The sequence below is a fragment of the Hypanus sabinus genome, chromosome 26, assembly GCF_030144855.1.
Source record: "Hypanus sabinus isolate sHypSab1 chromosome 26, sHypSab1.hap1, whole genome shotgun sequence".
NCBI classification, from domain to species: domain Eukaryota; kingdom Metazoa; phylum Chordata; class Chondrichthyes; order Myliobatiformes; family Dasyatidae; genus Hypanus; species Hypanus sabinus.
In genome coordinates, this window is record NC_082731.1 from 39,830,302 (window position 1) to 39,846,939 (window position 16,638).

Sequence of the window (16,638 nt, forward strand, 5' to 3'; positions counted from 1 at the left end):
TCCTCACTCTCCAAACAGTACGGACAACCCATGGTCCCACCACCATTTCGTCAGCACTAGTCGGAACTCGAACAACGACCTCCAGGCTACCAACAGCAGCCACCCCACCCAACACACACACAGCGATAACCAGCAATCGCACACCCACAAAGGCACACCAGCTCTTCGCCGCAGACACAATTCAAAGAAGGTGGTCACACAGCTTCCACAGAAATCAACCCCGGACGAGCACCCCACAATGTAACCCCCTGGGTCGCCTCAGGCTCGCTCAGCTCATTTCGTCTAGGGGGAGAAGCCTTCGGCCCCGCCAAACTGGGTAATCAGCTGGTGTGGATGCTGTGTGATGTCCCCGCCTCGCCCAAAAACAGACAGTACTCCATATGCGATTAAATGAGTACAATTTATAAAGGTTACTATAACTAAGTGATTAATAACGATACAGTATATATGAAGAGAAAATTAAAGAAAAGGCGCCAAACTTATCAAAGTCCAAATCACTTCGTGCACAGCCGTTGGAGCTCAATTTCTGAAGTCTTCTGGCCACCATTCGATCCCCTCCGAACTCCTCGACTAGCAGCTCAGGACCCTCCGAGTGGTCAACCAAGCACATCTAGCTTCATCCCCCCCCCCTCCTCGGAGAATCTCCCGGCCTCGGACCCCCCTTTGGGGTCCGATCCTCGCCCAGCTTAGAGCATTGCGTCATCTCTCTCGACCCCCTCGCGCCGATCTGCCCAAAAGCCCGTCAACAAAAGCTTACAGACTCAGAAGAAAGAACATTAATCCCCATTTGGTTTACAAAGGAATACCAATCCCGTTATCAGTAAATTAGCATTCCTGCTAGTTAACAAAAGGAAACCCTTTCCCAACAGTAACAAAGAAAAAAAAAGAAACCCCCTTTACATTTGCATCATCAATGGGGACGGGAAAAACACGTCAGGATTGGAAAGTTGCAAATGTTGTCCGTTTGATCAAGAAAGGGGGTAGAGATAACCCAGGGAATTATAGACGGAGAGTGTGACTTCAATTGTGTGCAATATGCTGGCGAAAATCCTGACAGACGGGATTTATAAGAATTTGGAGAGGTATAATTAGATTCAGGATAGTCAGCACATTGATGAAGGTACAACACTAGTTGCATTGTATTGGTATATCAGAGTATTTTTTGAGTCGCACACATCACTGCCGACTTCTTTAAGTATTAAATGCACTGCATTCGTTGTCTGTTATATTGAAACAAAATATTAATCACCAGGGAATATATAACGAAGTTGTCATTGTTTATTTACTCTAGTTAACTGATATTTAAATACACAGATGAAAGCAGGAGCTGTCAATCGTTGTTTTGTGCCCTGTATCATACATCCTGGGAATATAGAGAACATGCGTGGGAGGTCCTTTTGCTCTTCTTTTGTTGAACGCAAGTGGTGTACATAACCATTTGGAAGGTACCATTTCAATTAAATATATTTGCTGCATATTTAACTTTGTCATTTCCTTAACTTCCGAAGCATGAATGTTTGGTCGTAATTTTACTGATTGTATATAAATGATACGTATACTTATTTTCAGTCAGTGTTTTATGTCTCATTTGCCACACCAGCGAGCCTGATTCAGCGTTACATTTTGATGCTGCATCCTGTTTTGGTTGATGAGTATATTCAGTCTCTTTAGAAGTTGTATCTAATTGTTGTGTAATTTTGCCTGTTTTTTCTCTTCCTCATTTCGTCCAAGGCTGTGTTAATCCAAATGTGTTCGAGGTACATAGTGGAATCTAAACTTTGCTATTATATATTATATTTTTGTTTGTAAATTTTCCACAACTATTTCGGAAGAATATTGCATTATTTTATTGGTATAGCAAAAGTATTTATTGCCTATGGTTTTGTTATATATTTGTTATTGATCTCTGTTTGGCGTATTTCCTTGAGCCTTGAATTAAGTTCTGTCAAAAAGGTTTCCCATGATAGCACTATGATCTATTTTCTTTATTAGTTCATATTCCAAATACTTGCATGTTACATTTTTATTTATCATCTGCATTGCATCCTGCTGCTCTGTTCTGTGTTCTATTAGCACTTTTGCACATTTTTTGTTTTTAATGTTCTGCAGTTAACTAGTCGAAACGTTCATACTTATATCTTTAGAAAAAACTTCTACTGTTTGAATTGACTCTTTTAGCTTTACTGATGAAGGTGAATAATTTCAACACATACATGCGGAGGAAGATGTGGCAATACATAACCTGTTTGGTTCTTCATGATTTGATACCGGGTTTTTATTCAATTCAATAAAAGTCTCCTTCAGGTAGAGAAACATTTTACTTTTTGTTAAAACTTAAGGCACATTCTCAGGTTTTTAAGAAATGTATTGATGTTGTATTTCGTTTGGATATGTCGGTTTTATGGTTATGTTGATAGTTACTATTAAAATTTGTTTATTTTCGTATTTTCAATATTTTTCTTCTTTTGTACATTGGTTATTAGTCAGCCTTTGAGTGTAGGCTTTCATTAATTCTATTGCATGTCCTGAATCATGGGAAGTAAGAAAGTTTGGTATGGCCCCCTCTGATTGTCGTAGCCAGTCGGGGGAAGTGGGCATACCAAACCTTAATGTCTAAGATGGAAAAGACGCTCATTTGCCTTTTTCACCACACAGACCACGTGACTCACGGTCCTGATCGTTTACTTCGAAGTTCCTTCTAATTTCCTTTGATTGTGCCACGGTTCCGACCGTTCATTTTCCAATTGCTCCTACTGTTTTTGATGACGGCACACCTGGTTTCCACCAGGACCCGCAGTATAAGAAACCCCGGCGTTACAAACCATAGTTGCCAGATCGTTTCTTATGCCTGTGTGGTGATAAACGTTTCCCGGCCGCTTAGGACCATATGTTTTAAGTTTTGCTCTAGTTTCAAAATTTACCTATGAAAGCTCCGTGTCAAGATCCATTTGTTTGTTGTTGAATGAGTACGTCCACGTAAAAATGCTAACTCACCCTCCGTGCCTGCGTCTTGCACTTGGTTTCGCTTCATTCGCTCATTGCAACAACGTGATATCCATTGTGATGTGGTTTCATATGAAAGTAAACATTTTTACTCTTTGAAACCCAGATTCATAGATATCAATAGGGGTTAGCCCGTCTCCTGTAATCCACAACCAGTTCCTTTGTTTTCACGACATTGAGAATGAGATTGTTTTTTGACTGTACTGTGTCAGAGAGATGATTTATTTGCCGTAGGACACCTCGTTTTCTGTTTGAGATTAGGCCAATCAATATAGAGTCGGCAATATAGTATACCACTCAGTCGTGGTTATACAGGGAGTAAAGGAGGGAACATTACACATCCTAGGGGCTTGCAATTTCAGCGGACGTACGTAGACTATTTTCTACAAGAAGAGATAATTTAGAAATCTGGGCGCAAACTGGGCTTGGCATTTTAGCCAAGTACTGGAGCAACTGCGCATTCCAGTCAGCATCTACTAAAAAAGAGTAAACTGTGAGAGCCTTCATCAATAGTTGAAAAAAGGAGAGGAGTTAGAGCAAGAAGGTGGGGGCTGGGAGGAAGAAGTATAAGGGAGGTGATACCAGGATACTGGATAAGTAACAGGAAAGTGATAATTGGGAAGGGAAGGACGGTAAAGGGAGTGGCATAGGGTGCGATCCCTGCGGAAAACAGAATGTTGGGAAATCGGCAGGGAATATGTTGCTGGTGGTTGGATCACTTTATAGATGGTGGAAGCTTCAGAAAATCATGAGCTGCAGGCGGGGACTTCTCGGGTGGTAGGTGAGAACAAGAGGAGCCCTATCTCTCATGGAACAGCGAGTGGATGGTATGAGAGTAGATTTCAGCAAAAGGAAAGATGTGAGTGAGCATAGTGTCAATAATAGAGGAAGGAAAACCTTTTTCTATGAAGAAGGAGGACAACTCATTTATGATGGAATGAAAAGCCTCATCCTGAGCGCAGATGCGACCAACTTAAAATACCTGAGAAAAAGGGAATGGTGTATTTGCAAGTGGTATGGTGGGAAGAGCTATAGTCCAGGTGGCTATGATAATCAGTAAGTTTAAAGATAATAGACAATAGACAGTAGACAATAGGTGCAGAAGTAGACCATTCGGCCCTTCGAGCCTGCACCACCATTTTGAGATAATGGCTGATCATCTACTATCAATATCCGGTTCCTTCCTTGTCCCCACATCCTCTGATTCCCCTATACATAAGAAACCTATCTAGCTCCTTCTTGAAAGCATCCAGAGAATTGGCCTCCACAGCCTTCCGGGGCAATGCATTCCAGAACCCCACAACTCTCTGGGAGAAGAAGTTTTTCCTTAACTCTGTCCTAAATGACCTACCCCTTTTTCTCAAACCAAGCCCCCTGGTATTGGACTATCCCAGCATCTGGAACATATTTCCTGCCTCTATCTTGTCCACCCCCTTAATAATCGTATATGTTGCAATCGGATCCACTTTCAATCTCCTTAATTCCAGCGTGTACAAGCCCAGTCTCTCTAACCTCTCTGCGTAAGACAGTCTGGACATCCCAGGAACTAACCTTGTGAATCTACGCTGCACGTCATCTACAGCCAGGATGTCCTTCCTTAACCCTGGAGGCCAAAACTGTACACAATACTCCAGGTGTGGTCTCAGCAGGGCCCTGTATAAATGCAAGAGCATTTCTTTGCTCTTGTACTCAATTCCCTTTGTAATCAAGACCATCATTCCATTAGCCTTCTTCACTGCCTGCTGCACTTGCTCATTCACCTTCAGTTACTGATGAACAAGGTCTCCTAGATCTCTTTGTATTTCTCCCTTACCTAACTCTAGACCGTTCAGATAATAATTTGTCTTCCTGTTCTGACTCCCAAAGTGGATAACCTCACACTTATTCAAACTAAACGTCATCTGCCAAGTATCTGCCACTCACCCAGCCTATCCAAGTCACCCTGAATTCTCCCAACATCTTCATCACATGCCTCACTGCCACCCAGCTTAGTATCATCAGCAAATTTCCTGATGTTATTCTCAATGCCTTCATCGAAAGCGTTGACGTAAACAGCTGCGGTCCCAATACCGAGCCCTGTGGCACCTGACTTGTCACCACTTGCCATTCCGAGAAACTCCCAATCACCGCTACCCTTTGCTTTCTATCTGCCAACCAGTTATCTATCCATGTCAATGCTTTCCCCCCAATGCCATGAACTTTTATGTTACCCACCAATCTCCTATGTGGGACCTTATCAAATGCCTTCTGAAAATCGAGGTACACTACATCCACTAGATCTCCCTTGTCTAACTTCCTGGTTACATCCTCGAAAAACTGCAATAGATTAGTCAAGCATGATTTGCCCTTAGTAAATCCTTGCTGGCTCGGCCCAATCCATTCACTGCTATCTAGATATGCCACTATTTCAACTTTAATAATGGAATCTAGCATCTTCCCCACTACTGATGTTAGACTGACAGGTCGATAGTTCTCTGTTTTCTCCCTTCCTCCTTTCTTAAAATGTGGGATAACATTAGCCATTCTCCGATCCACAGGAACTGATCCTGAATCTAAGGAACATTAGAAAATGAATACCAATGCTTCCGCAATGTCCAGGGCCACCTCCTTTAGTACCCTAGGATGCAGATCATCTGGACCTAGGGATTTGTCAGCCTTCTGTCCCATCAGTCTACTCATCATCGTTTCCTTCCTAATGTCAATCTGTTTCATTTCCTCTGTTACCCTACGTCCTTGGCCCATCCATACATCGGGGAGATTGTTTGTGTCTTCCTTATTGAAGACAGATGTAAAGTACTTATTAAATTCTTCTGCCATTTCTCTGGTTCCCATAACAATTGCACCCAATTCATTCTTCAAGGGCCCAACATTGTTCTTAACTCTCTTCTTTCTCTTCACATACCTAAAAAAGCATCTGCTATCTTCCTTTATATTCCTGTCTAGCTTGCGTTCGTACCTCATTTTTTTCCCTGTATTGCCTTTTTATTTAAGTTCCATTTCAATATAAATCTTCATGGTGTTATCTCTCGTGGTGACACGCAAGCAATATATATCGAATGTTTGTCAGCGCTGATGACAATAACAAACCAATTTCAATATTTACTCAGCAGATGATATATTCGTTTAAACAAACCCTATCTAAAAGTTCAGTGGAACTATTTATACTGACGGGTAATGAACAAATTCGGGTTACGGGCGCCTTGAAGCTAGTCGCTCCGGCAATTGGGGTCATCAGTCGTGTTTGCCAGCTCTTCTTAGAGAAGGAAAACTCTGATCTCAAGCCTCCACTTCCTTGCAGCTAGTCCAACCTATCGAAAATGCTTCGGGAGTGAATCCCGAGCGAAATTCCCGGAGCTGCAGTCCCAAGTGCAGTGCTGACTGGCGACTGTTTTCACGCTGCTGGTAAAACAACTGCATCAGTCTCCGTCTGTCCTTTCTGTTCATTAGATGCATGGAGAGGGGGAGCTTGTTAAATGGGCATCTGCTTGTTCTCCATAACGTACCACCCAGGCTTGTGTATCCGGACAGGCAGAAGGCAGTATCCATGGTCAGCTCTGACCGATAGAGGCTCTCGACGGCTGCCTGAAGAAGACACTATCGATTATCCACATGACCACCCACTAGGCAACCAGTCTATGACACATCCGCGATGTTGTCAATGGCAGGATGTCTTTTTTTTTCAATCTTTTTATTGATTTTCATATATACACAAAAAAATAACATAGTAATAAGTAAGTTGTGAATACAATAGACTTGAAAGCACATTGATAATAAGATAACAATATCCTACTAAACATCAACAGAAGAGAATACCTTAATCAATCAAGTCCACATGATTATATGAAAAAAAAAACAAAAATAACCATTAAAAAAGAAAAAAATATATTAAAAAATATGTGAAAAAAAATATAAAAAAAAACACTAAACTAAACTAACCTGGGCAATAATAACAGTTTACAAGTATATGATAGTGTCAAAGAACTCCGGAACTCCATACCTGAACATGAATAAGCAGAGAAAAGGTCTGGAAAAGGCCAAATTAATTCATATGAAAATGTCTAATAAACGGTCTCCAAGTTTCTTCAAATTTAATTGATGAGTCAAAGATAGTGCTTCTAATTTTTTCCAAGCTCAGATAAGAAATAGTTTGAGAAAGCCATTGAAATGTGGTAGGAGGATTTACTTCTTTCCAATTTTGTAATATAGACCTTCTGGCCATTAATGTTACAAAAGCAATCATTCGTCTGATTGAAGGGGAAAACTGATTACCATCTTCATTTGGTATGCCAAAAATTGCAGTAATAGAATGAGGTTGTAAATCTATATTCCAAATTGAGGAAATAGTAGTAAATATGTCCTTCCAATAATTATGTAAAGTGGGACATGACCAGAACATATGGGTCAATGAGGCCACTTCTGAATGACATCTGTCACATTGAGGGTTAATATGAGAATAGAATCGAGCAAGTTTATCTTTAGACATATGAGCTCTATGTACAATTTTAAATTGTATTAAAGCATGTTTAGCACATATAGAAGAAGAATTAACCATCTGCAAAATTTTTCCCCATTTATCTGTTGGTATGTTATATTGAAGTTCTTTTTCCCATTCTTGTTTAATTCTAACTGATATTTCTGGTTGTATCTTCATAATCATATTATAAATAAAAGCTACTAATCCCTTTTGACAAGGATTTAAGGTAAAGATCAAATCTGTAATGTCCACCAAAGTTGAATTAGGAAAAGATGGTAAAACTTTATGCAAGAAATTTCTAATTTGTAAATATCTGAAAAAATTAGATTTAGGTAATTCAAATTTGTTGGAAAGTTGATCAAATGACATCAAAGTATCTTCAAAAAAAAGATCACGAAAACATTTTATACCTTTCCTTTTCCATATGTTAAAAGCTTGATCTGTCCAGGAAGGTTTGAAAAAGAAATTAAATAAGATAGGGCTATCAAGAACAAAGTTTTTCAAACTAAAAAACTTACGAAATTGAAACCAAATTCGTAATGTATGTTTAATAACAGGATTAAATATTTGTTTATTAAATTTAACTAAATCCGCAGGAAGACAAGAACCAAGAACAGAGAATAGAGAATATCCCTTTACCTCATTACATTCCAAATTTACCCACTGTGGGCACAGTGGTGAATCCAAATCTAGTTTCCAATACAATAAATTACGAATATTATTTGCCCAATAATAAAATCTAAAATTGGGTAAAGCTAAACCACCATCTTTTTTTGATTTTTGTAATTGCTTTTTACTTAACCTAGGGTTTTTATTTTGCCACACAAATGAGGAAATTTTTGAATCAATGCTATCAAAAAAAGATTTAGGAATAAAAACTGGTAGGGCTTGAAATAAGTATAAAAATTTCGGTAAAATCATCATTTTAACAGCATTAATCCGACCAATTAATGATAAAAACAAAGGAGACCATCTTGTAGTAAGTTGATGAATTTGATGAAGCATAGGTAAAAAATTCAGTCTAAATAAATCTTTATATTTCTTGGTAATTTTTATACCTAGATAGGTAAAGTTATCAATAACAACTTTAAATGGTATCCTATCACTCAATAAAGTTTGTGCATTTAAAGGGAATAATTCACTCTTATCTAAATTTAGTTTATAACCAGAAAAAGTACCAAATTGAACCAACAAGGATAAAATAGCAGGAATAGACCTATCAGGGTCAGAAATATATAACAACAAATCATCAGCATAAAGAGATAATTTGTATAATTTCTCATTACGGGTAATACCAAAAATATTAGGAGATTCACGAATAGCAATTGCTAAAGGTTCTAATGCAATATTAAATAATAAAGGACTTAAGGGACAGCCTTGTCTCGTACCACGAGATAATTGAAAAAAAGAAGATCTGTAGTTATTTGTAAAAACAGAAGCGACAGGTTTATGATATATTAATTTAATCCATGATATAAAGTTAGGACTAAAATTAAAATTTCTCAATGCATTAAATAAATATATCCATTCAACTCTATCAAAGGCTTTTTCAGCATCTAATGAAATAACACATTCTGGGATTGTGGGTGGTGAAGTATGAATTATATTAATCAATTTTCTAACATTAAAAAAGGAATACCGATTCCTCATAAAACCAGTTTGATCTTCTGAAATAATCTGAAATAGTGCTTTTTCTAATCTAATAGCTAAAATTTTTGTAAGAATCTTAGAATCTACATTTAATAGTGATATAGGGCGATAAGATGTACATAAAGTAGGATCTTTATCTTTTTTAAGAATTAGAGAAATATTAGCTTCATAAAAAGATTGAGGTAATCTCTTCTTAGCAAACGTATCATTAAAAATTTCACATAACCAAGGAGAAAGCAAAGAAGAAAAAGTTTTAAAAAATTCTACTATATAACCATCAGGACCAGGAGCTTTCCCTGAATTCATTGATGAGATAGCCTCTCCTATTTCCACCATAGAAATAGGAGCATCTAACAGGCTATGGTCTTCATCAGTCAGTTTAGGAATATTCAAATTGTTAAAAAAATTATCTATCATGGACTGGTCACCATCAAATTCTGAATGATATAAAGATTTATAAAAATCTTGAAAGGTATTATTAATTTCTTTATGATCAGTAGTTAAATTAACGTCTGATTTGCGAATTTTAATAATTTGTCGCTTAGTCGAGATAGCCTTTAATTGATTAGCTAACAGTTTACCAGTACGGTCACTATGAATATAAAATTGAGCCCTGGTCCTAATTAATTGATTTTCAATTGAAGAAGATAATAGTAAACTATGTTCCATTTGAAGCTCAACTCTCTTCTTATAAAGTTCTTTGGTAGGAGTCACAGAATAAATCTTATCAATTTCCTTGATTTTATCCACCAATAAAGCAATATCTAAATATCTTTGTTTTCTTTTACCAACAGAGTATGAGATAATTTGACCACGAATAAAAGCCTTAAAAGAGTCCCAAAGTATTCCTCTGTCGATTTCTTCAGTACAGTTTGTAGAAAAGAACAAGTCAATTTGCTGTTTTATATAAGTAATAAATTCTGGGTCTTGAAGCAAAATAGCGTTAAGTCTCCAAGATCTGGTATTATTGGAATAGTCCGAAATCTTAATAGATAACTTCAAAGGTGCATGATCCGAAATAGTAATAGAATCATATTTACAATCAATAACATCCGTTAATAACCGATGATCAATAAGAAAATAGTCAATTCTAGAATAGCTATGATATACATGTGAAAAAAATGAAAATTCTTTATCTTTAGGGTTCAAAAACCGCCATATTTCTGTAATTCCCGAGTCAACCATAAATGAATTAATAAGTAGGGCTGATCTATTCGGAAGAGTACGAATAGGTTTAGATCTATCCATCGAAGGATTCAAACAACAATTAAAATCTCCACCCATTATCAACATATATTCATTCAGATTAGGAAGGGAAGTAAATAAACGTTTAAAAAATTCAGGGCAGTCAAAATTTGGAGCATAAATATTAACTAGAACAACTTTCCGATGGAAGAGTAAGCCAGTTATCAACAAAAATCTACCCTGTGGGTCAGAAATAATTTCATGATGGGTAAACGATATTGAGGGATCTATAAAAATAGACACACCCCTAATTTTAGCGGTACAATTCGAATGAAATTGTTGACACTGCCAGAACCTAAAAAAACGTTGATTATCCTCCCTCCTGATATGGGTCTCCTGTGCAAAGATAATATTAGCATTCAGTCTATGGAATACTTTAAATATTCTTTTACGTTTAATCGGATGATTTAAACCATTAGTATTCCAGGAGATAAAGTTAACAGATCTATCCATCATACCAATATTAATTGTGTATATCATAAAAGGTTAGAAAGACACATAACCCACAATTCAGGAAGGAGGAAAATTGATTCAGGAGCAACCGGAGAACATGACACCTCAACAATATTAGTAGTTTAAAGTCGGCCCATAAACTAAAAGCAAAAAAATAAAAAGCAAAAGCGTGAAAAAAGATCCCTACCCCCTCCCCCCCACCCTTCGAAAAAAAGCCAAGCGGCAGGCGCATAAACTAATACTAATATTACCCCCATTTCAAGATGGCAGCTCTATAAAAAAAAGATTAAAAGAAAACTATATAACACCCAAATTAAGATATAGAGTTGCAAAAATATATATATATATATATCAATCAGAATAAAAGAAAATTAATATAATACAACAATCATTAATAAAAAAAAGTATAAACGTCAAAATTTAAAAGTGTAATATACCTTTAAAAAAAAATCCCATATTCAAATACAAGATGACGTTTCAAAAGCAAAGACTTATGGGAAGAAGAAACACCATTTTGAAAAAGCCATATTATTAAATACAAATGTGAGTTCAGCGATCTGTTAAAAGACAAAATAACATTTAAAAAAAAAGGATATAATAAACAGTACAACATATATATAGAAAAAAAAACCAAAAATCCAAAACATTCGTCCCATATCTGAATACAGGCAAACAGATAAATACTTGTAAAAAACAGAATCTTACGGGAAAAAGAAACGACATCTTAAAAAAAAAGGTAAATCATTATTGCAAAATATAAACGTATATAACCAAAACAGAAAGAAAAAAGGATATTATCAAAATTAAAAAGAACATCTATAAACAATGATGCTAGTAAAAAAAAAACGGACCCATAGATCAAAAAATAAAAAGTTATAACCCAGCTTCATAGGTTAAAACTTAAAATAGAAAAATATCCTCTCTCCAAAAAATCTTCCACATAACACATAGTTCAAGTTGCAGTAGAAGATCGAAATTCTTCAACAAATTTCTTCGCTTCTTCCGGAGTGTTGAAAAATCGTTCACTGTTGTCGTCCAGCACAATTCTAAGCTTCGCTGGGTACATTAAAGCTTGTCTAAGTCCAATCGAGTGAATCTCTGCCATCACTGGTTTAAAAGCGATTCTGGCTTTCATTACTTCATAAGAATAATCCTCAACAATTCGAAATTGAAAGTTTTTGTAGGGAATCATACCTTTTTTACGAGCTAATCGAATTAAAAGCTCTTTCTCACGAGGATAATGAAGGCGAACAATCACCGCTCGTGGTTTATCAGCCATAGACGAAAACCTCGCAACTCTGTGAGCACGGTCGATAACAGGTTTAGTTTCCAAACCTTCACCGAAAATTTCCCATAGTAAATTAGAGAAAAATTCAGTTAAATCACCGGACTCAACTTTTTCGGAAAACCCGATAATACGCAAATTCTGTCTGCGAGATCGATTTTCAAGATCAGAAATTTTAAACTTATGCTGATTTACAACTTTAAGAGTCGATTGTACCTTCTTATCCAACTCCTCAAGTGTACATGCTTTTTCAACAATTAATTTTTCAAGGGTCTCCAACTTATCTTCATGCCGCTGAATAACCGCTGCCTGTGACTGAAACTTAGTATCAAGCGATTTAACAGCTCCTTCAAGTTCAGACATTTTCGTGGTAAACGTGTTTTCCAAACTTGCCATTTTACTTTCCAACCTTACAAGTTTAGTGTCCAGAAGATTAGAAATTGCATCAATAGATAAAGGCTCCTTAGACGATTTCTTACTTGTAGCCATTTTAAGTTCGGCAAAGTTAGATCAAATATAGTTTTAAAAGAAAAAAAAGTCAATCGAAAATATCAACTCATTTGATTAAATTCGAAAAGATTTGATTAAAGGGTGATTATAGTTAGAAAAGTGAAGAGCGCCTAAAAGGCAGATGTTTACGTCGCCATCTTGAAACTCCACCCCCCGGCAGGATGTCTGAAGGCCCACGGGCTCATGTTCAAGAATTGATCTTCCATTCAATAATAGTTTATTTTTTATTGAAGCAAGCAGCACAACCTTAATCCCCGTCGCCTGGCAACAATATGACCACCTTGAATACTTTGAACTAAAATGTATTAATGTACTCTTACTTGTAAAAACCTGAGTTTAATTTCTTTTCCGTGTGAACACTGCATATCTGAGGTTATGAACATGCGAGTAAGATGACCACCTCACCTCCAAATATACTTGGTCGTGCATACGTTGCTGACTTTATGACTGAGTAATCGCAATGATGGAAGTTAGATGAAGATGTTTCGCAACATCAACCGCTCACCAAGAAAAAAACTGCTTGTTTATTTTTAACAAGTTTTCTAAACAAAGGCAGTGGATATTTCAACGCCAGTTTGATCTCGTCTCTGATCTTACTCTGTGTCGCATCAAAAATTAAAGGACCACTTTGATCAAGTCGAACTGCAACATTCTTTTTTTTTTGCAAGTTATTTTCTATTGTTCGCCATCAAACAAACACTTCCATAAGATGTATTTCAGACATGTTACATATATATCATATAATCATACATATCACAAATCTCCACGACGTATTTAACTGAGGTATACACTCATAGAAAAGAGTGGAAAGAAAAAAAAACAAGCTAAAGGAAAAAAATATGAACATTTTAATATACTGTTTATTTTTGTAAAAACGGTGTTTAATGTATTTTCCGTGTGAGTGCTGCATATCTGTTTTTACGTACATGCAATGTTCCTGAAATGGGATGTCCATTTTAGCTGCAAAAGGATGTGCTTGCATATACACTGTTGACATAATAAATGGGCAATCAAAATGATACAAACTCTATGAAGAAGTTTCGCAACATAGACCAATCCCCAAGAATAAATATATATTTTTTTATTTAACCATTTTTTTAAACAGAGCCAATGGATAGTTCAGTGACAGTTTTAACTCGTCTCTGATCTTACTCTGTGTCCCAGCATAAATGAATGGGTTCACAGAGCAACACAGGAATTGAGGTGCGTAACCGCTTTGTTCCAGGGGAAAAACTGATTCACTGAAATTGGAGCCCGAAAAGTAAGAAACGTTAGCAATCCGAACGTAGAGGAAAGATGTCAGTGAAATTATTCAAAAAAGGACGAAGATATCAGAGATACTAAGGAGCAAGACGATAGACTTCCTACGGCTCTCCATCTCCGGGTCATTCTGTCTCTCACTGTTCCCGCCGCTCTGGAGTCTCCTGCGGATTTTAATGGCCCTGACAATGTGTCTGATGGTTATGAAGTTGAACAACAATATTAAAACCAGTGGAACACAAGCGATTAAAATGCTGTCTATCGAGGCATATGCTATCCAGCCAGCTGAGGTACAATATGCCTTTTTAAATATACATATTCTTTTGAGTGGAATTTCATATACGAAATACACAAATATGTTTTCGAAACAGCTCAGGGCCACAACCGTTCCGATCACTACTGCCGCCGTACGCACGGTGCAGTATTTCGTTTTCAATTTTTGGCAACAGATAACCACAAAGCGATCAAATGTGAACATCACCATCACCCAGAGAGAGCAGTCTCTTGCCCAAGAAGCTCCCGCGATATTCGCATTGCAAGCCGGGGAGAGGTTTAGGAAATTGGACGGGTCAGTCATGGGAGCAAGCCGAATTAATATCACTCCCTTGATAATAACCAGGAGATCCGTCACAGCCATCGACAGTAGGTAGACAGTGATGTATCTGGAGAGACCGCATCGTCTGCGGAGCATTACACCAATCGCCACGAGGTTAGCTGCAACAGAGGAAGACCGGGGTAGTGCGGTTACATTACTAACTATGTGTGAGTTTTTGTGTTTAGCTTGTGTGGAATTTACAGCTAAAGATAATCTTGACGGTACGCATTGTGACTTCTTTTTGCTTTGACTTTTGTTTTGAGTTGCCAAAAAGCTCCCCTTGAAGAAGACATGATGTGCTTACCTGCGCTATCATGTTGGAGCTTACTGTGGCAGAAGAAACAATGCAACAATACCATTTACCGAATACTACAATAAATAGCATTATAAAGAAAATAAATTAAAAAGGAATATAATATTCGAAAAATGTTGTAACATATAGGGGAAAATCTTTAAAGCCTCTGGGAAATATTAAAGAGGAACAAAGAAATTCTATAGTCCACGGGAGCATAAGTGTCTATCAACACAACTCTTTAAAGATTTAAAATCCAGCCATTGCTTTACCAGGAATGCCAATAACTGCAATGATGCCATAGCAAACGGCCAAACCGATGATTCGTGGAAGTCCATGCATTACTCTTGACACTTGTCAACAGACACCACGCTGCATTCAGAGATTTTTGTACTTATCACTAATATTATTCACTAGGGAGCATATTAGATAGGACGGCATCATTGGCTATTATGCTACATACATTAACTAAATCAAACAGATTGCAGCTGCTGATGCGAATATATATTTTTCATCAGTAATTATGCATATTGCGTAATCCTGCTTCTCATTCGAACAAAGAAAAGAAGGACAGTCTCAGAGGTCGGATATAATTGGTGAAAGCTATCCTTAGCCCATTGAAACCAACAACCTGACACATGATGTTTTTTTTTAATATTATCATCAAAACTTACTTAAACTCTTAAGTAAGAGAAATCGCGGATGTGCGCTCCATTTGAGTCTATCCAGATGCAGAGTGTGAATATTCTATTATAATAATCCGATATGCGGACGCCGATGTATATACAGCTGATGACTCAGATGTTAGAAATCGAAAGCAACACACAGTAAAATGCTGGAGGAACTCAGCAGGCCATGCATAATCTGATGAAGGGTCACTCCTGTCCTAAAAGTGTGTTATCCAGATGATTCGGATCAGTCTGAAGTGCCAGTCAAATCAGATGTACTGAAGTGATCGGTGCCTGAAACGTCCATAATTTACTCTTTTCCTCCAGCTTTTTCTGTGTCTTACATATTGTCAACTCTGATTCATCTAATAACAGTGATATCATCAGGTTCATTCTTATGACGCCTTGTTTATCCAAAGTGTCATGTGTGCTTCGAGTGAAATTATTAGTGGTCACCATCATTAGTGGCCAGTGAGGAAATATTCTTTTCAAAGTCTCACTGAATGAGGTCAATGTTAATACTCTTATGCAGTTCTGCAAGCAATTCACATATCTATCTGCACAGGGAGACGCAGAGGCCTACGTCTTGAATATAGGTGTTGAGATTAGATGGTAGGATTGTGTTCAATGCCAAGCTGAAGTTGTTGAACAGCAGACTGACCTAAGAGTGGGTGTTATCCAGATGACGCAGAGCTGTCTGAAGTGTCAGACAAATCAGCTCTACTGAACTGGGCAGTGGAATTCGTCCATGAGCAGTCCAGCTATTTAGTCCCTGCGGATATCCCGTACCCTGACTGGTAAACCGTCTGTTTTTCCTGAATGCGCATTCTTCAAGAATGTCAGGACGTCAGCTTCAGAGACGGGATAGCAGGATTATCCGAAATGAGCGGTTCAACTGGGTGTGTAAAGCTCTTCCTATCAAATCCTGTTTAAACTGCCCCGAGCTCATCCAGGAGTGATAGGTTATCATCATTTATGCTTTGCGATCTCGCCGTGTTGGAAGAGATATTGTGCAAGCCCAGGTACAGCTTCCAGCTTTCAATCTGTAATTAAGTTTAGTCCGAAATTGTATATTTTTCTCGTAATGGTCTGGGATTTGTTATCTGACTGTAAAGCAACTATCCCATGTGTCACTTTGATCTAGCTTAATCATGCAGGCTATTATAGATTCTATAATCTATTACAGAAAGAACTGGATAATGT